This window comes from Erinaceus europaeus, chromosome 7, assembly GCF_950295315.1.
Source record: "Erinaceus europaeus chromosome 7, mEriEur2.1, whole genome shotgun sequence".
NCBI lineage: Eukaryota > Metazoa > Chordata > Mammalia > Eulipotyphla > Erinaceidae > Erinaceus > Erinaceus europaeus.
The window spans coordinates 124,943,259-124,963,635 of record NC_080168.1 but is presented as its reverse complement, the minus strand read 5'-3'; the positions used below and the strand labels follow the sequence as shown (position 1 = coordinate 124,963,635).

Here is a 20,377-nt window from a genome sequence, read left to right as displayed (position 1 = left end):
AAGGGATGTTTTATCTTATTTTTTAAAATATTTATTTATCCCATTTTGTTGCCCTTGTTGTTTTATTGTTATAGTTATTGTTGTTGTTACTGATGTTGTTGTTGTTGGATAGGACAGAGAGAAATGGAGAGAGGAGGGCAAGACAGAAAAGGGGAGAGAAAGATAGACACCTGCAGACCTGTTTCACCGCCTGTGAAGTGACTCCCCTGCAGGTGGGGAGCCAGGGGCTCGAACCAGGATCTTTACACTGGTCCTTGTGCGCCACCTGTGCTTAACCCGCTGCGCTACCGCCCAACTCCCTGGACACGCTTATTTTTAAGCTTAGTCATTTGATACAATACTCTGCATGAGGCAATAATTAAAGTTTGCATAATAAAGCAACTTAAACTGGAGTTATTTAGTAGATTATCTCATAGTTAAAAGGTTGAGGGTGTTATTAGAATAAAAATGCATTTCAGTATCGTGAGTACAACTCCATAGTTTAATAGCACATTTTATTTTTTTATTTTTTTATTTAAGAAGGGATTAATGAACAAAACCATAAGGTAGGAGGGGTACAACTCCACACAATTCCCACCACCCAATCTCCATATCCCACCCCCTCCCCTGACAGCTTTCCCATTCTCTAGCCCTCTGGGAGCATGGACCCAGGGTCATTGTGGGATGCAGAAGGTGGAAGGTCTGGCTTCTGTAATTGCTTCCCCGCTGAACATGGGCGTTGACTGGTCGGTCCATACTCCCAGCCTGCCTCTCTCTTTCCCTAGTAAGGTTGTTAAGTGAACTAAGTCAGAAAAATAGCACATTTTTGTGTGTGTACGCAAACTTTTACTACGGTTTTATTTCAAGGCAACAACAAAATCTGGGAGTAGAGGGTTTACTGGGGGAGTTAGGGTGGGTAGAAGGTTAGCTTGGAAAGAAGGGAGAGTAAAATTCAAGAAATGGGGTCAAACCAGGTGTGCTACAATGCACAAGGACCCAGGTTCAAGCCCCCAGTCCCTGCCTGTAGGGGGGAAGCTTCGTGAACCATGAAGCAGTACTGCAGACGTCTCTTTTACTCTCTCCCTCTCTTATCTGCTTCTCCCCTCAATTTCTATCTCTAGCCAATCAATAAAATATTAAAAAAATAGCCAATCAATAAAATATTAAAAAAAAAATGATTAGCTTTGAAAAACATACAACGGGAAGATAGCAAAAAGCCCTTTATGCCTGAAGTTCCAAAGCCTTGGGTTCAGTACCCAGGCCCACCATCAGCCAGACTGAACTTACTCTGGTTTCTCTCTGCATCTTTCTCTCTCTATCTCTCTCTTTTAAATTATTTATTTATTATTGGATTGAGACAGAAATTGAGAAGACAGGGGGACATAGAGAGGGAAAGAGATAGACACTTGCAGCCCTGCTTCACCACTCGTGAAGCTTTCTGCCTGTAGGCTTGAACCCAGGTCCTTGTGCACTATAATGTGTGTACTCAACATGGTGCACCACCTCCTGGCCCTAGTATCTTTCTAGATCTTTCATTAAAATAAAACAAAATATATTTTAAAATAAATGTATACTTAAATTTTTTTTTATTATTTTTATTTATTGGATAGAGATAGCCAGAGATCAAGAGGGATGGGAGAGATAGAGAGAGAGAGAGACAGAGAGACACCTGTAGACCTGCTTTCACCACTTGTAAAGCTTCCCCCCTGCAGGTGGGGACCCAGGGGCTCGAACCTGGGTCCTTGTGCACTGTAATGTGTTCACTTAACCAGGTGTGCCACCGCCTGCCCCCCTTAAATGTATAGTTTTAGATATAATATGTGTCGATGTATGGCTATGAGAAATTTTATGGAGATGGAGAAACAGACTTTGTGCACCCACGTCTGTCATCACACCAGAGAAGTCTGTGCTGGGCACAGAACAGTTGCATTTAAAGCTTTCTGTCCTTTTATTATTATTATTATTTCAACCTAAAGTGCCTGAGAGTTAAATCAGGAGGGTTAGATTGTCCATAAGCTTTTCTTTTTTTTACTTAAGTACTTTATTTTTTAAAAAATTTTATTCATTTTTATCACTGCTCAGCTCTGGCTTATGGTGGTGCAGGGGATTGAACCTGGGATCTTAGAGCTTCAGGTATACATGAGAGTCTCTTTGCATAACCATTATGCCATCTACTCCCCACCCCTATTCTTAAGCTTTTTCAAGCCACCAGGATTTAGAGAGGAAATACTACACTGATTTTTCTCTTCCTGTTGGAAAACTGGCAAGCTGACAGGGTCCTGGCCACACATTGCTGGTGAAGTACTCCCAGCTGTAACGGTAAAACAGTTTGCAACATAGCAGATGGAGCCTCAGACTCCAGAGGGAAAGGCCATGGGAAGAGCTCACCATTCAACTTCAAAGCGTCTTCGAAAGTAGCAGTAAGGACAGTGGGAGCAAGTGACTGCAGCTCCTGGCAAAGCCGGAAGACAGAGTGCCCAGGTTGTTTTGCTACCTTGAAAAGCCTCACAGTGGACTTGATTCTTGCCATTGTTGTTTCTTAGTGGGAGCACTGAGCTCTCTGGATGACATGTTGAAGAAGCAAACAGTATGGCTGAGGAGATAGCATAATGCTTATACAAGAAGACTCTCGTGCCTGAGGCTGCGAGGTCCCAGGTTCAATCCCCACACATCTGTCTACATGCTGGTATCCATCGGACTGTATTCCACTTTCAACCAAGGTGAGCTAGACTGTTCAGAACCTACTTTTCTGGCCTGGTAAAGTCCAGTGTAATTCTTAAGAGTTCTGTCTCTCTCTCTCTCTCTTTTTGGATAGGACAGAGAAACTGCGGGGGTGGGGGAGGAGAGAAAGATAGACACCTGCTGATCTGCTTCTCCAGTTGTGAAGCAACCCCCCTGCAGGTGGGAGGGCTCGAACTGGGATCCTTGAGCATTGTACTGCATGTGTTTAACCTTGTGCACCACCGCCTGCCCCCTGCCTCTCAGTCTTTATGCCTTCCTCTCACTCCCCTCCTCTCTTCTCTCCATCTGCTTCTTTCCTCTGCCCTCTACTTTCCTATCTTCTTATCCATTTTCTTTCATTCTTCTTCCCCTCCTCCTCCTCCTCCTTCTTTTTCCCTATCTTTGTTCCTCAGTAGCCAAACAGAAATTTATAAGGGAATGAGGAGACCAAGACTGATTGCTGCCTCTTCCTGTCTTTGCTGAAGGGAAAACACTGTTTTTCTTTTCTTCTTTCTATAATAATTTTCCAGGCGAGGGCAAGGGTAAAATAGCTTAACGGTTATGCAAAGAGACTCACATGCTTGAGGCTCCAAGGTCCCAGGCTCAATCCCTTGCACCACCATAAGCCGGAGTTGAGCAGAGCTCTGGTTCAAAAGATAAATAAAATAAAATGAATGGAATAAAAACATTGAAAAACAATTTTATTTTCCAGGTGAGGTTGCAGAGAAAGGGAAATGGATGAGGAATAGAGAGGACATACTGCATCTTTGGAGAAGAGTTTGCTTACACACCCAGAGAAAGTTAGAGGAGCAAGGTCTGTGGATTTGAGGGACCAGGAATTTCCTGATGGAATCCAGCCCAAGCACAGGCAAGGCAATGCACCTCCCAAGTCCCAGGCTCTTGCCTGGAAAAATGGGAATAACTCAACCAGTCATCAATTTAAAAACCTAACTTCTGAATACAGGTTGACATGTATGTATATATGTATCTACCTATTTTTTTAAAGGTTTATTTTTCATGAGATGAACAGAAAGAAAAACCATAGTAATGCTCAGCTCCAGCATATAGTGGTGGCACCTCAGATCTGCAAATCTGCTGTGCTCTCTCTGGCCCCAAGGCCTCTCCTGCCCTGAAGTGTGGTGGTCTCCTCCTTACTCTCCACATGTTTTTTTTTTTTTTTTCCTCCTTTTTGTTGCCCTTGTTGTTGTAGCCTCATTGTGGTTATTATTATTGCCATTGTTGATGTCGTTCGTTGTTGGATAGGACAGAGAGAAATGGAGAGAGGAGGGGAAGACAGAAAAGGGGAGAGAAAGACAGACACCTGCAGACCTGCTTCACCGCCCGTGAAGCGACTCCCCTGCAGGTGGGGAGCCGGGGGCTCGAACCGGGATCCTTACGCCGGTCCTTGCGCTTTGCGCCACCTGCGCTTAACCCTTTGCGCCACCGCCCGACCCCTCTCCACATGGTTTTACTGAAGAAATGTCCACTGGGTTGAGTTCCAGCCCCCCGAGGATAAGAGTGATAGTCTACATGCTCCATATTGGCATTCTGCTAAGTGGCTGAAGCAGTGGCCCTGAGCACTGGCTACGGTTACTCCTCTCTGAGGGTGAGACTACTAGGAGCCTGACCCAGACCTTAACTGTTGGATGCTTTTGTCTTCAGGTGTGATCTTGAATGAGGAGAGACGTGTATGTCCAGCTACTACTAATTGGCTTATGTATTTAGTTTTATATTTCTTGATTCCATCCTTCTAGGTGACATAATTTTTTAGATAGGCATTTCAAGGGGAAGACATTAAAACACTAGAATTTCCTCTGGTGCCTCACATTCCCCTGCAGTACCAGGGTTTGAACCTGGGTTCCTGGTGTATGGTGCATTCAACTCATGCCCTACCTGGTGAGCTCTGTCTCTCACCTTACATCAGCCTTTGTATTTGTTTTTTACATGCAACCTGAATACTAACATTGCTTCTGATCTTCTTAGGTTCTCCCTCTCCCTCTCCCTCTCCCTCTCCCTCTCCCTCTCCTTCTCCCTCTCCCTCTCCCTCTCCCTCTCCCTCTCCCTCTCCCTCTCCCTCTCCCTCTCCCTCTCCTTCTCCCTCTCCCTCTCCCTCCTCTCCCCCTCCCCTCCCTCCCTCTCCCTCTCCCTCTCCCTCCCTCTCCCTCCCTCTCCCTCTCCCTCCTCTCCCTCCTCTCCCTCTCCCTCCTCTCCCTCTCCCTCCTCTCCTCTCCCTCTCCCTCCTCTCCTCTCCCTCCTCTCCCTCCTCTCCCTCCTCTCCCTCCTCTCCCTCCTCTCCCTCCTCTCCCTCTCCCTCCTCTCCCTCCTCTCCCTCTCCCTCTCCCTCTCCCTCTCCCTCTCCCTCCTCTCTCTCCTGGGTTCTTGCTGGGGCTCAGTGTCAGCACTACAAATCCACCACTCCTGATGGCCTTTTTTTTTTTTTTAATTGGATAGGACAGAGAAATTGAGAAGGGAGGGGAGATAGAGAAGGACTGACAGACACCTGCAGACCTGCTTCACTGCTCATCAAGTGTTCTTCCTCCAGGTGGGGAGCAGGAAGCTCAAACCTGGGTCCTTGCGCTTGGTAATATGTGCACTTAAACACCCCCCTTGGGTGTTTTCTCTGTACCTTGTAACTCCCGAGTTTTTTTTTTTTTTTAATTTATTTTCAGCAGAGGAAAATTGGCACTGCCAGTTCTCTCTCCTGTCATTCGGTCACGCACCTAAATGCCTTTTCCCAGATCATAAGGACCCAGAGAGCAGATTGCTAGGGAAACCACAGAGCCTGTCCCTGAGCCTGGTAACTGATGGTCTAACGAGGCAAAATGCTGAGCAGCCAGTCATTCAGGACCACTCTCAGGATTTTTTTCTCAGGGGCTAGGTGCTAGGAACTTCTCAATAGGGATATTCTTAGAGGGGGACACTGAGAATGAACACACAGGATGGGGAGAGACAGCTTAATGGTTATGCACAAAGGACTCTCATGTCCGAGGCTCCAAAGTCCCAGGTTCAATCTCTGGTAGCACCAGCACCAGCCAAAGCTGAGCAGTGATCTGATCTCTCTCTCTGCATCTCTCTTGCTAGAAACAGAGAGGAAGGAAGGAAGGAGAAAGGGAGAAAGAAAGAATGCACACAATGTAAAGTTTGACTGTGAATCAAAGATGACTTAAGGGAGCAATTGCCAATGCGTTTTCTCCATTATAGGGGTAGTTGTCAGAAGTAGACAAAGTGCGTGTGTGTGCGTGTGTGCATGTGTGTGTGTGTGTGTGTGTCTGTGTGTGTGTGTGTGTGTGTGTGTGTGTCTGTGTGTGTGTGTGTTCTGCACACAGACTTAGAAGGTTGATTCAGAAGAAGAATTTACATGGGTTTAGGCTAGAGGGACTTTTGGCTGATTGAAATGAAAAATTAAAAAAAAAAAATCCTCCTCTCTCATGGTGATTACCCTAATCATAAAACCCTTCTAGTTTAAGAAGTTTTAACTTTTTTATTAGCTTTTAAAATTATTTATCTATTGTTGGACAGAGACAGAGAGAAATTGAGAGGAAAGAGGGAGATAGAGACAGAGAGACACCTGCAGCCCTGCTTCACCACTTTCTCCTTGCAGGTGGGGACTGGGGGCTTGAACCTGAGCCCTTGTGCACTGTAGTGTGTGCCCTCAGCCGAGTGTGCCACGGCCCAGCCCCAAAAAATCTTAATTTCTTTAAAGGTGAAGATGAAAGTAAACCTAGAATATTGTGTTAAGCAGTTTCTATAGCCCAGTATTTTTAAAATTTTTTAAACATTTTTATATTTATGTATTTATTTATTTATTTTCCCTTTTGTTGCCCTTGTTGTCTAACGTTGTGGTTATTGATGTCGTTGTTGTTGGATAGGACAGAGAGAAATGGAGAGAGAAGGGGAAGACAGAGAGGGGGAGTGAAAGACACCTGCAGACCTGCTTCACCGCCTGTGAAGCGACGCCCCTGTAGGTGGGAAGCCGGGGGCTCTAACCGGGATCCTTCCACCTGTCCTTGGACTCAGCGCCACGTGCGCTTAACCCACTGCCCGACTCCCTTGGCCAGTATTTTTGAGGGGAGGCAGTGAACAGGGGAAAGGAGCGACACTAGGATACCATTCCACCATCCATGGGATTAATAACACCCTTGGTGTTATTTGTGCTGATCTTTCCCGGTGTCGGGACTGAAACCTAAGGACTCATAAGACGTGTACTCTACCGGGTGAGCTATCTCCTGGCACAAGGAGGTTGGATGTTTTAGGAAGGAAGATAGATTTGCCAGCAGGTTGTGATGAATTTTGCCCGTATTTATTTATTTATTTATTATTATTATTTGTTTTCCTTTTTGTTGCCCTGGTTGTTTTTATCATTGCTGTGGTTATTATTGTTGTTATTGATGTCATTGTTGAATAGGACAGAGAGAAATGGGAACCTTGCAATTTGCGCCATGTGCACTTAACCCGCTGTGCTACCATCCAAACCCCGCCCATATTTATTTATTTATTTATTTAGGCCTCCAAGGTTATCGCTGGGGCTTGATGCCAGCAGTATGAATCCACTGCTCTTGGAGGCCATTCCTCCCCCCCCCCCATTTTAATGGAAAGGACAAAGAGAAATTGAGAGAGGAGGGGGAGACAGAGAGGGAGAGAGAACAGAGACACCTGCAGCCCTGCTTCACCGCCTGCAGAGCGACCCCTCTGCAGGTGGGGAGCCGGCTGCAGCCGTTCTCCCAAGGCTGCAGAGGTGGGTTAACTGTCATCTTGACAAGTCTCTGTCTACATTTGTACAGAATTGCCTCTTTCTCTTCCAGGTCCAGTCCTCTCTTCCCCTCCAAGCCACACATAACTCTAGTACTGCATCCAAATGTCCCTCCCGTTTCCTCCTCTTTCTCTGGGTCTTGATGGAGCTGGGCTTCAGAGCCCTCTTATCTTCTTCCTCCTATCGCATCTCCCTGGGCTGACTTTTTTAGGGGAGAGAGAGAGAGAGAGAGAGAGAGAGAGAGGCAGGTCCCAGCATCTAAGCTTCTTCCCACGTATTGGGAGCTGAACTTTGATCTGTGTCACACCAGGCAAAGCAGAACCCTGCCCCCAGGTGAGTTATTTTGCTGACTCTATACCTGTTTTTATTGTATTTGTTCTCCTTTTAAGATTTTTGGATTTGGGACCAGGTGCTGGCGCACCGAGTTAAGTGCACATAGTACACAAATGATGGAGCAGGTCTGCAGGTGTCTATACTCTCTCCCTGCCTTCCCCTCCTCTCTCAGTTTTGCTCTGTCCTATAAAATGGAAAAAAAAAAAAAAAAAGGTCTCCAGGAGCAGTGGATTCTTCACAGTGCTGGCACTGAGCCCCAGTGATAACCCAGGAGGACAAAAAAAAAAAAAAATTGGATTCTCAGAGCCACATCTTCAGTTCTGAATTTCTGTATTATGTCTTCATTAAAAACAAAGCAAAGCCAAACAAAACACTAACGATGAGCAAAATAAATCATTCTCGGTGAAAAGGAGACGTGAGCGGAGCACTGAGAACTTTAACGTTTCAATAACATTTTGTGTTTACTTTGTAAACCGAGAGCTACCAGCCTTCCCCTGTTGACAAGCCAAAAGAAATACACTCATCTCGCTCACAGTGGCTGTGAATGTTAGATAGAAGCCACGTTCTCCCTCTCTGTCTGTCACGGCTCTCTGGGTACAGGGCAGCACACGGCCCCCTCCCATCTCCACCCCTGCTTGAGATCCTCTAGTCTCAAGATAGAAATAGAGGTTCTCTGTAGAAAATTAAAAACCTCACAATTGGTGTCAAGGGAAAAGAAGGAAATCACAAAAGCTCTCTCCTTATCCTGAAATGGAGGAGTCTGAGTCACCACGTTTCCCTGGGTCTCCTCTGAGGACACTGACGGGCTGAAGAAACTAACTCAGTGATCACTGGCCATCAACACAGCCTCCAGGTATAGGCCCTCAGCAAGCAGATGGAAGCTTTCCCCTCACACAAAGCAGAATTTAATCAACCTTTTTTTTTTGGCCACCAAGGCTATTACAGAGGCTTGGTGTTTACATGGTTCCACTGTCCCCGGCAGACATTGTCCAACACCCCCCTTTTCTCTTTCTTTTTTTTTTAAAAAAATTTGTTTCTTCCCTTTAGTTGCCTTTATTGTTTTATTGTTGTTGTTATTATTGTTGTTATTGATGTCCTCATTGTTGGATAGGACAGAGAGAAATGGAGAGAGGAGGGGAAGACAGGGAGGGGGAGAGAAAGACAGACACCTGCAGACCTGCTTCACCTCCTGTGAAGCGACTCCCCTGCAGGTGGGGAGCCAGGGCTCGAACTGGGATTCTTAGGCCGTTCCTTGCACTTTGCGGCATGTGCACTTAATCCACAGCACTACTACCCGATTCCTTCCTTCCTTCCTTCCTTCCTTCCTTCCTTCCTTCCTTCCTTCCTTCCTTTCTTTTTTCTCTTTCTATCTTTCTCTCTCTTTTTCTCTTTCTCTTTCTTTAAAGATTCTTCTTCTTCTTCTTCTTCTTATTATTATTTTGTTTGCCTCCAGGATTATCACTGGGGTTCGGTGCCAGCGCTACAAATCCACTGCTCCTGGAGGCCATTTTCCCCCATTGTGTTCCTCTTGTAGTTGTTATTGTTGTTATAGTTGTTGTAGTTGTTGGATAGGCCAGAGAGAAATGGAGAGAGGAGGGGAAGACAGAGAGAAGGAGAGAAAAACAGACACCTGCAGACCTGCTTCACCGCCTGTGAAGCGACTCCCCTGCAGGTGGGCTTTCTTTCTTTCTTTCTTTCTTTCTTTCTTTCTTTCTTTCTTTCTTTCTTTCTTCTTCCTTCTTATTTATTATTATTATTTTTTTACTAGAACACTGTTCAGCTCTGGCTTATGGTAGTGTGGGGGGATTGAACCTGGAATTTTGGAGCCTTGAGCATTAGAGTCTCTTTGCAGAACCATTATGCTATCTACCCCGCCCCCTTTTTCTTTTTCTTTTTCTTTTTCATAGAATTTGAGACATAGGAAAGATGGACAGCCATAGCACTGCTCAAGCACGTGTGAAGCTTCTCCCTTGGGTGGAGACTGAGGATTTGAACTTGGGGTCTTTGCACATGGTAACACTCGTTGAGTATGCTACTTTTTTTTTTTTTTTAAGCAGAGCACTGCTCAGCCCTGGCATATGGTGGTAGGGGGTATTGAACCTGGGACATTGGAGCCTCAGACGTGAGGGTCTCTTTGCACAACCACTATGCTATCTACTCCCATGCCAATTTTTTTTTTCTTAAATCTCTTTCTGAATTACTGACTCTTTGTATCTTAAATTTCTTTTTCATTTAATGATCACTTTGATTTTTAGTTCATAGGTAGCTTTGAACTAGCCCTTGGTGTCCTTCCTAAAGGCATGTACATAATATTTAAAAAAATAAGGGGGCCAAGCAGTAGCATAGTGGGTTAAGCACACATGGAGCAAAATGCAAAGACTGGAGTAAGGATCAGGTTCGGGCCCCCAGCTCCTCACCTGCAAGGGGGTTGCCTCAGAATCAGTAAAGCAGGTCTGCAGGGTTCTATCTTTCTCTCCTCCTCTCTGTCTTCCTCTCCTCTCTTGATTTCTCTCTTTCCTATCCAACAACAACAATAGCAATAACAATAATAACAACATGGACAACAAAATGGGAAAAATGGCCTCCAGGAATAGTAGATTCATAGTGCAGGCACCAAGCCCCAGCAATAACCCTGGAGACCAAAAAAAAGAAAAGAAATACCTTCTCCTGTTGGTAATTTTTCTTTTTCTTTTTTTCCCTTTGTTTGATAGGATGGAGAGAGATTGAGAGAAGAGAGAGAAAGAGACACACCTACAGACCTGCTCCACCGATGATGTTTTTTTTAAAATAAGAGAAACAGATCATCACTCCTCCATAGGTGGTACCAGGGATCAAACTCAGGACGTCATGTGCGTAAGTCCTTGACTAAGTCACCTCCCAGGCATTCATTCTTGGGTGATGTCTATCCACCACAAAAAGAAGCTGGGATCTGAAAATATCCTATTTGTGAATGGATCTGGGAGATCTCAAGAGGGAGGTGGACTTGGACGCTTTGAGTCTTCAAGCTGTTGATGGGTTCATGTCTGCCAGTCCAGAAGCTCTGTGGTCAGACCTAACTTCCTTTTAAAAAATGCCTTCAACATTTAATTTTATGAGTCAACCACTTGTGTCTCATTTAGCTCTGCCCTAATACGAATTCAAAGGGTATGAAGGGAGAGTTATAGTCAGCAGAAGTTGACAATCTAATGCAGAAAAGAGCCTGACAAAAAAAAAAAAATCTCACAATAAGATAATATGGTATGTCACGGTGAAGCTATGGAGTGAAATATTTAATTCAAGAACAGCTTTGCTGAGAGCTGAGCAATGGTGAAATAAATAAATAAATATCTTAAAACAGAGAGCAAAGGTCTTTTTTAAAAAATATTTATTCCCTTTTTGTTGCCCTTGTTCTTATTATTGTAGTTATTATTGTTGTTATTGATGTTGTCATTGTTGGATAGGACAGAGAGAAATGGAGAGAGGAGGGGAAGACAGGGAGAGAAAGACAGACACCTGCAGATGGGCTTCACCCCCTGTGAAGCGACTCCCCTTCAGGGGACAAAGGTCTTTTTTAAAAAGCATGTACAGGGGCCGGGTGGCAGCTCACCTGGTTGAACCCACTTGTTACAATGTGCAAGGACCCAGGTTCGAGTCCCCAGTCCCCACCTGCAGGGGGGAAGCTTTGAGAGTGGTGAATCAAGGCTACAGGTGTCTCTCTTCCTCTCTCTCTCTCCCTACCCTCTCAATTTCTGGCTGTCTCTATCAATAAATAAATAAAGATAAAAAGAAGAGCTTTGCAAGGGAAGCGGTATTTAGATGAACTTGGGTGGAAGGAAGCCAGAAGGAAAAGGGATGCTGTCAAGGCTGTAAAACTCAGATGCAGTGACTAGCACCCCCGTTTACCTAGAGCTCAAGGATTATGTACAAACTAAGGCTTTGTCCTGGGGTGGGGTGGGGGGCTCATAGTCTGGTGAATGAGAAATATTAAAAAGGGGAGGCAGATGGTGGTGCACCTGGTTGAGCACCCATGTTACGGTGTTCAAGGACCTGGGTTCAAGCCCCACTTATAAGAGGGAAAGCTTCACAAGGGGTGAAGCAGGGCTACAGGTATCTCTCTGTTTCTTTCCTTCTTATCCCCCTCTATTCCTCTCAACTTCCGGCTATCTCTATCCAATAAATAAAGATAATAAAAAAAAATGTTCAAAGAAAATGAATGAATGAGCATGTACTCTGCCCAGGTATGTACAGAGACCTTTGGAACATTGAGGAAGAAACCCTAACTGCGTTAGCACTCAGGGGCTGGTTGGTTATCAAGTTTTATTGGGCTCCAATCCTGAAGAATAAAGACTCTACCTGTAGAAATAAGGAATTCAATACAAGTTCCCTTTATCACTTTGACTTGTAACAAAACACATAACCTTTGCTGGGACTTTCTGAGAAAAAAATTGATGTCAAAATTCTACCAGATAGCAGTTCTCTCTTCTCAAAATTGAAGAGTAAGGATGCTAAGTTCTGCTTTTTTTTTTTTTTTCTGTCCTCACTGATTTCTCTTAGATTTTTTTTCCCCCTTTCATATGAACTTCTGTTTGCATCTCTCTCGATTTGAACCTTTAGGAAGCACCAGGGTTGACTCACCTTTGAGTCAATTCACAACATCTCTCGGGTTTTATTCAGTGAAGGCTTTGTTCTTCCAAAATCATGCTGGTACCTTTGCTTTTTTCTGTCCTGTTGGTAGGTGGTTTCAGCTTTGGTATCAACTGGCAATTTCTCAAATTGAGGTTTGAAGTTAGATTACCTAGTTCTGCTGACTGACTGAATATGGAATCTTAAATACATGATCTATTCTGCCTCAATTTACTCCTCTAGAACGTGGAAATATAAGAGTATGGGGCAGGGGTAGATAGCATCATGGTTATGCAAAAAGACTCTCATGCCTGAGGCTCCAAAGTTCCAGGTTCATTTCCCTGCACCACCATAAGTCAGAGCTGAGCAGTGCTCTGGTAGAAAAGAAATAGAGAGAGAAATAAAAGAAAAGGAAGAAAGAGAAAGAAGGGGAGAAAGAAAGAAAGACAGAAAGAAAGAAAGAGAGAAAGAGTATGACTTCAGGGACCAGGTGTTGGTTTATCTGGTTGAGCACACATGCTACAATAAGGATCTGGGTTCGAATCCCAGATCCCCACCTGCAGGGGAAAGCTTTGCAAGTGGTGAAGCAGTACTGCAGTTGTCTCTCTGTCTCTCTCCTCCTCTATAACTCTCTTTCCTCTTGATTTCTGGCTGTCTCTATCCAATAAGAGTATAACTTGATAAAGTCAGCATAACTCCACCCTGTGTCTAGGAGGCAGCTCACATTTTAATAAGTGTTGGCTGCTATTCTTAGTTTTCTGACCTTGCATTCACAGGCTGTGATGTTTCTAGTTTGTGATGGTTAATTTCTTGTAACATCTTGATGGGGCCAGGGGTTATCCGGATACCTGGCATATTGTCCCTGGGTCTATTCATGAGGGTGTTTCTGGAAGAGACTGGCATCGGCCTAGGACTGATGAAAGCGGATGGTGTTCTCCAATATGGAGGGCTTCATCTAGAGCGACCAATGTACTACTTAGTCTGACTTATTTAGTACCGACGATAGAGCCTCAGGCCTCAAGTGTGGAAGTCCCCCTCTCTGAACAAGCCTACCCTCCCCCCCAAATTTCTAACCAAGTGTGGTATGCAGCTAACAGCATAAACATCTTCTGGGGACTTATCTGGAATTCACAATCTCAGGCTCCTCCTTCTAAGATTTCTAACATGACCCCAGAATAATTTACAAACGCATTCAAGCACATAATTTCCCTGGGTGTATTGCACCAATGTAAAAGACTCTGGGGTGGGTGGGTGGGAGGGTTCAGGTCCTGGAACATGATGGCAGAGGACCTAGTGGGGGTTGTATTGTTATGGGGAAAACTGGGAACTGATCTGCATGTACAAACTATTGTATTCACTGTTGACTGTAAAACATTAATCCTCCAATAAAGAATTTTTTTTAAAAAAAAAGCACACACAATTTCTTTACTACCCATGGAAATCTCATGTTTCTGTTCTTTCTTTTTTTTAGACAGAGGGAAATTGAGAAGTCAGCAGAGACAGAGAGACACATATAGGCCTGCTTCACTGCTTGTGAAGCCTTCCCCCTGCAGGTGGGGACTGGATACTTGAACCTGGGTCCTTACACACCATAGTGTGTGCGCTTAACCAGGTGTGCCACTGCCTGGCCCCAGAAATCTCATGTTTCTAACTCTGCTTCATTAGCTAGGGAATGGCCGTTACTTCAGATCACAGATTCTGAAGAAGATATTCCAGTTAAACAATGATGATTTAAGAGTCAGCATCAATCTAACCCCATCACAATAACACTAATTATTAGAAGTGGCAGTATATAAGGTTTCCCAATAATTCTTATCAAGCTGGAGACTGGCTCCCTGCTCTGAACTCAGCCCCACACTGCAGAGGCATAAGGGAAAGGGCCTTGTCACTAGGGACTGTATTCTTCACCCAAGAAGACCATCAGGGAATGTTGGAAGAGGGACTCTCGAGAATCAAACATCCACAGTCAAAGTTGACTAGAAAGAGAGACCACTAATACAAGTCCTGGGCAAACAGCCCTCACACTGACCTGGTTTCTTGTAGAGCTAGTCTCACCATCAAGTGGAAGAATGGCAAGATTTTAAGAGGTGTTTTGCTTCATGGGATTAACTGCTGTGAGAATCAAGACACTTCTTTGGTGGTCTGGAATGTGGTGCAATGCATAAAGCACTGGACTCTCAAGCCTAAGGTCTTGAGTTCAATCCCCGGCAGCACATGTGCCGGTGTGATGTCCAGTTCTTTCTAGATGACATAACCACACTGAAGACTTTAGGGGGGCCAGGCGGTAGTGCACCTGGTTAAGCATACTCATTAAAGTGTGCAAGGACCTGGGTTCAAGCCCCTGGTTCCCACCTACAGGGGGAAAGTTTCATGAGTGGTGAAACATGTCTGCAGGTATCTCTCTGTCTCTTTCCCTTTCTCTCACCCTTTCCTCTCAATTTCTCTCTGTCTCTGTCCAGTAATAAATAGAATAAGAATAGTTTTTAAAGAAGACTGTAGTGGTTCAACACATATGTCTTCTCTCCACTCCTATGATGACTCAAATAAAGGCCCATCTCTCCAGCCTGACTTTGAAAGGATCATTTGAGGGGACTAGATAACCACTGAAAGACCTAGTAGTAAATCACCACTTCACTGACCACTGAGTGCCCAATAAAAATTGAACAAGAAGTAGGAAAAATGTGACCTCCTTACAAACCATGCAAACAATAAAGGAAGAGGAATGTGACAGGTAAAAGGAAGGCACGGGGCCCAGGTGGTGGTGCACCTTGTTAAGCACAACTATTACAGTGGACAGGGACTCGGGTTCAAACCTGCAGGGGGAAAACTTCACGAGTAGTGTAACAGGGTTGTAAGTGTTTTTCTGTATCTCTCCCTCTCTGTCTCCCCCTCTCCTCTCAATTTCTCTCGGTCTCTATCCAATAATGAAATAAAATAAAAGGAAAACATACAACACACATGAGAATAATAACTAGTTCAATAGAAACATTAGCATCATTCTCCTCTGTCCTCTCAAAGAATTAGAGGCATGCGACTATGGGGAGAGGAGCTGGCATGCTGGAGAAGTTGAAGGTGCAAGTGTCAGTTTGGAAATGAAAAAGCTTTGGAAAAAAAAAAGAGTTATGAAGAGTAAGAGGCCAGGTGGTGGCACACCTGGTTGAGTTCACAAGTTACTATGTGCAAGGACCTGGGCTCAAGCTCTGGATCCCCACCTGCAGGGGGAAAGCTTTGCAAGTGGTGAGGTAGTGTTGCAGGTGTCTCTCTCTCTCTCCCTCTCTGCCACTCCCTGCCCTCTCAATTTCTGGCTGTCACTATACAATAGATAAATATAGTTTATTCAAATTTATTTTCCCTTTTGTTGCCCTGCCTTTTTATTGTTGTAGTTATTGATGTCATCATTGTGCTACTACCCGACTCCCATAAAGATAGTTTTTTTTTTAAAAAGTTACAAAGGGTAAGAATGAGAAGAAATTGCATAGAAGCAGGTGGAAATACACAAGACAGTGAAAGAAAGACTGAGGGGGGTCGGGCGGTAGCGCAGCAGGTTAAGCGCAGGTGGCGCAAAGCGCAAGGACTGCCCTAAGGATCCCGGTTCGAGCCCCCGGCTCCCCACCTGCAGGGGAGTCGCTTCACAGGCGGTGAAGCAGGTCTGCGGGTGTCTGTCTTTCTCTCCCTCTCTCTGTCTTCCCCTCCTCTCTCCATTTCTCTCTGTCCTATTAAAAAAAAAAAGAAAGACTGATAGCTGAGAAGCAAGCACAGTAATGGTGTGTGTGCGCCTGCTACAGTAGAAGCAGAATAAGCTAGTTCACGATCCACACTTTCCAGCTTTGCTCCAGCAGACAAACACAGACAGGTGTTCACTCTTCATGGGAAGCTTGAAAGCACGTAAACATTTCTCTGTGTAGTAGGCGGAGGGAGACTACAAAGCAACGGATGCCGGTGAGAAATTCCTGATTCAAGATAGTGGCTACCTCAAAGGACTGGGGAATAGAATCTCAAATGTATCTATCTGGTGAGTTTCAGTTACATTCAGTTTGTGAGTGTGTGTGTGTGTGTGTGTGTGTGTGTGTGTGTGTGTGTGTGTGTGTGGTGAATATTCACGGATCCTTGTTTGCAGCCTTTTGTACTGATGAGAATGAAACTGCTCCAACTTTATTGATATGGAAGTTTGAGTTCTGTTACATTATTTCTAAACTCCAGTGGGAATTTTCAAGATTCATATTCATCAATTCTTTTTTTTTTTAAGAAAACTTTTATTTGCTAATGAGAAAAGAGAGAGGGAATGGGGCCAGGTGGGGGCGTACCTGCTTAAGCGCGTGCACACATGCCAGTACATAAGGATCTGGGTTCAAGCCCCTGGTCCACATTTTCAGGGGAAAACCTTCATGAAACAGTGCTGCAGATGATCTGTGTCTATTTCCCTCCTTCTTTGCCCCCCCCTCAAATTTTCTCTGTCTCTATCCAATAATAAATAAAAATATTTAAAAAAGAAAAGAAGGAAAGAAGAAGGAAGGAAGGAAGGAAGGAAGGAAGGAAGGAAAAAAGAGGGAGAGAGAACCAGACAACCACTCTGCTTGAGGGTCCAAGACTTCATCCACTCTATCACCTCCTGGGTCACTATATTCAGGAAATCTCATTACTTTTGTTCTATTTATCTTAAACTTTTACCTTATGAAATACTGTTACACACGTAACATGTTATTTTGCATGTTCCAGAGTGATGCTCTGGTTCTGTCTCTCTCATTCATACATAAATGAATCCTTTAAAAAAAAACCCACAAAGATTCGTTTTCTATGAGACAGAATTTCATTTGACAAAAAAGAGAGAAGCCAGAGTTGTACTCAGTACCTGGAGGACTAGGAAAGGGCCTGGGACCCTCAGGCATGCAAGAGCCCTGCGCTCTACCAGCTGAGCTATTTCCCTGACCTAAAATTCTGGTTTAAGTTGTACTAAATGTGGGGCCAGATGGTGCATGTTACTATGGGACCTGTTACTATGCTCACAGATGAGGGTTCAAGCCCAATATTAGGGAGTATTAGGGAGTCAGGCGTTAGCCCAGCGGGTTAAGCGCAAGTGGCGCAAAGCACAAGGACCAACGGAAGGTCCCTGGTTTGAGCCCCCGGCTTCCCACCTGCAGGGGAGTTGCTTCACAAGCAGTGAAGCAGGTCTGCAGGTGTCTATATCTTTCTCTCCCCCTCTCTGTCTTCCCCTTCTCTCTCCATTTCTCTCTGTCCTATCTAAGAACGATGACATCGATAACAACAATGACAACAACAATAAGAAACAAGGGCAACAAAAGGGAAAATATAGAAGTCATATTAGATGTATGTGTGTATATGGACACTGGGCCTCATACAGTATTACTTATAGTCTCTATTTCTTTAATTGCGTCTGCTCTGCCAGCAGATTCTGAGGCCAAATTTCCCATTATGGTGCTGATTTATATAACCCTTGTACCTGCCATTATTAAGAGTTTTGCTATATGTATCATGTGACTCAGGAAGTTCATTAATTATTCTTTTATAGAGACAGAGAGAAATTGAGGGGGATGAGGAGACAGAGAGGAGAGAGACAGAGAGACATCCGCAGCCCTGCTTCACTACTTGTAAAGCTTTCCCCCTGCTGGTGGGGACCAGGGGCCTTGGACCCAGGTCCTTGCGCACTGTAACGTGTGCACTCAACCAGGTGTGCCACCACCCGGCCCCCTCATCAAATGCTCTTGTAGATGTTATAATCTGCCTCTTTTTCTGCTTCATGGTCTTGATCCTGAATTCTCCTTACCCGATTTTAATTTGTCCATTCCTGCTTTCTGTTTGCATACATTGACCTATTTTTATTTTCATTTTCATGGTCATTCTGTTTTTGTAACACACAGCACTAGGTTGGCATATCCACTATGATAATTTGAGTTGTAAATGGCTCACTGGTTAATAATAACAAACAAACAAACAAACAAAGAAACAAGGAGGGTCATGCATGTATTCTTATGAAGTTTCCGGATAGATTTCTTGTCCAGCATGGCCTGTCTTGATGTTGCTGTTCAATTTCTCTCAGCTCCACATGTGGTGTGCTGCTTCTCTGGTGGCTTTATATGTCACAGTGTAGTAACAGAGAACTCTTCTTTTGAAAACCCTGGAAATTCCAGAATGACATGCCAACCCTCTTAAACAAATCCTGTGACTAGTGTCATGAACCACTGAGTTTAGGCTTGTGTTTGTCAAACTGGACCCAATCTCTTTGTTGAGGAAATTGATATGATGATGAATGATTAGCTTAGATGAATAAAAAGCCACTCTAAAACTCAAATGTGAGGTTATTGTGTTTCCTTCCTTCCTTCCTTCCTTCCTTGCTCCCTCCCTTCTTCCCTCCCTTTCTTTTTGCCTCCAGGGTTATTGCTGGGACTTGGTGCCAGAACCAGAAATCCAGTCCTCCTGAACGCCATCCCCCCACCCCCCCATTTTATTGGGTAGGACAGTGAGAACTTGAGAGAGGAAGAGGGAGGTGGAGAGGGAGAAAGAGTGGTCTGGGAGGTGGCACATAGATAAAGCACTGGACTCTCAAGCTTGATCCCCAGCAACACATGTACCAGAGTGATGCCTGGTTCTTTCTCTACTGTCTTTCTCATTAATTAATAAATAAAATATCATATGTTCACACGTATCCATAAACTAGGGCAAAATATATACCTGAAAGCAAAAGTACACAATAGTCTGCACTGAGAACCCCTCAACTCTTCATCTGCACTATTCCAGCCTTTAGGTCCATGATTGCTCAACAATTTGTTTGGCTTTGTATGTTAACTCTCTTTTAGGCCACCAGGTTCCATACGCCAGCATGATGCCAACCAGATTTCCCTGGATAGACAACCCCACCAATGAATGAGTCCTGGAGCCCCACTTCCCCACAACCCCAACCTACTAGGGAAAGGAGACAGGCTGAGAGTATGGATCGACCTGTCTATCAACGCCCATGTTCAGTGGGGAAGCAATGACAGAAGCCACACCTTCCACCTTCTGCATCCCACAATGAACTTGGGTCCATACTCCCAGAGGGATAAAGAGTAGGATAGCTATCAGGGAAGGGGGTGGGATACAGAGTTCTGGTGGTGGGAACTGTGTGAAGCTGTATCCCTCTTGTCTTGTGGTTTTGTCAATGTTTCCTTTAAATAAAATTTTTTAAAATAAATCTTTAAAAGATAGAAAAAGGCTGGGAGTGTGGATTGACCTGCCAATGCCATGTCCAGTGGGGAAGCAATTACAGAATTCAGACCTTCCATCTTCTGCACCCCATAATGACCCTGGGTCCATGTTCCCAGAGGGATAAAGAATAGGAAAGTTTCCAATGGATGGGAGGGGATATGGAACTCTGGTGGTGGGAAATGCGTGGAATTGTGCCTTTCTTATCTCACAGTCTTGTCAATCATTATTAAATCACTAATAAAAAATTAAAAATTACATTGGAGTACACTTATTAAGATATGCATTTACATGAAATGGATGAAATTCACTGAGACATTTAGGATGTTCCTAGGTAAGAAAACTCAATATTGTAAAGATGCCTATTTCTATTATTATTATTATTTTATTATCTTTATTCATTGGATAGAGAGCGCTAGAAATTGAGAGGGGAGGGGGAGAGAAAGGGAGACACCCGCAGCACTGCTAACACCACTCACAAAGCTAAAGCTTTCCTCCTGCAGGTGGGGACTGGGGGCTCGAACCAGGGTCCTGGTAACATGTGCATTGTAACACGGGTGCTCAATGAGGTGAGCCATCACCCGACCCCTAAAAATGCCTATTTTTCTTCAAATTGCTCTCTAACGGGCCAGTGTAATAACTCTCTTAGTGTGCTACTTTGCCATGTATGCAATCCAGTTTCAGTCCTGCCCCCAGTGTAGGGAAATAAGCTACAGTCTTGACCTCTCTTTCACTTCTTCTTCTAGCGTTTGCCCTTCTTCCGTAGCCAGTCAACAGCGTCAGGTTGAGCCTGAT

The 20,377-nt window shown here is 44.4% G+C and overlaps 1 long non-coding RNA gene across 3 annotated transcripts; it reads left to right on the top strand.

The window, feature by feature from the left end:
• Positions 1–853: 853 nt before the first annotated feature.
• Positions 854–19,840, top strand: LOC132539528 (uncharacterized). 3 transcript variants are annotated; one of them, XR_009550875.1, is made up of 4 exons: positions 854–2,699; positions 10,495–10,636; positions 16,294–16,397; positions 19,198–19,840. It is a non-coding gene; the product is annotated as an uncharacterized LOC132539528 (long non-coding RNA). The 3 variants fall into 3 exon arrangements; XR_009550874.1 differs by lacking the exon at positions 854–2,699 and having other exon boundaries at positions 10,238–10,636; XR_009550873.1 differs by lacking the exons at positions 854–2,699; positions 10,495–10,636 and having other exon boundaries at positions 15,791–16,397.
• The last annotated feature ends 537 nt before the right edge of the window (positions 19,841–20,377 follow it).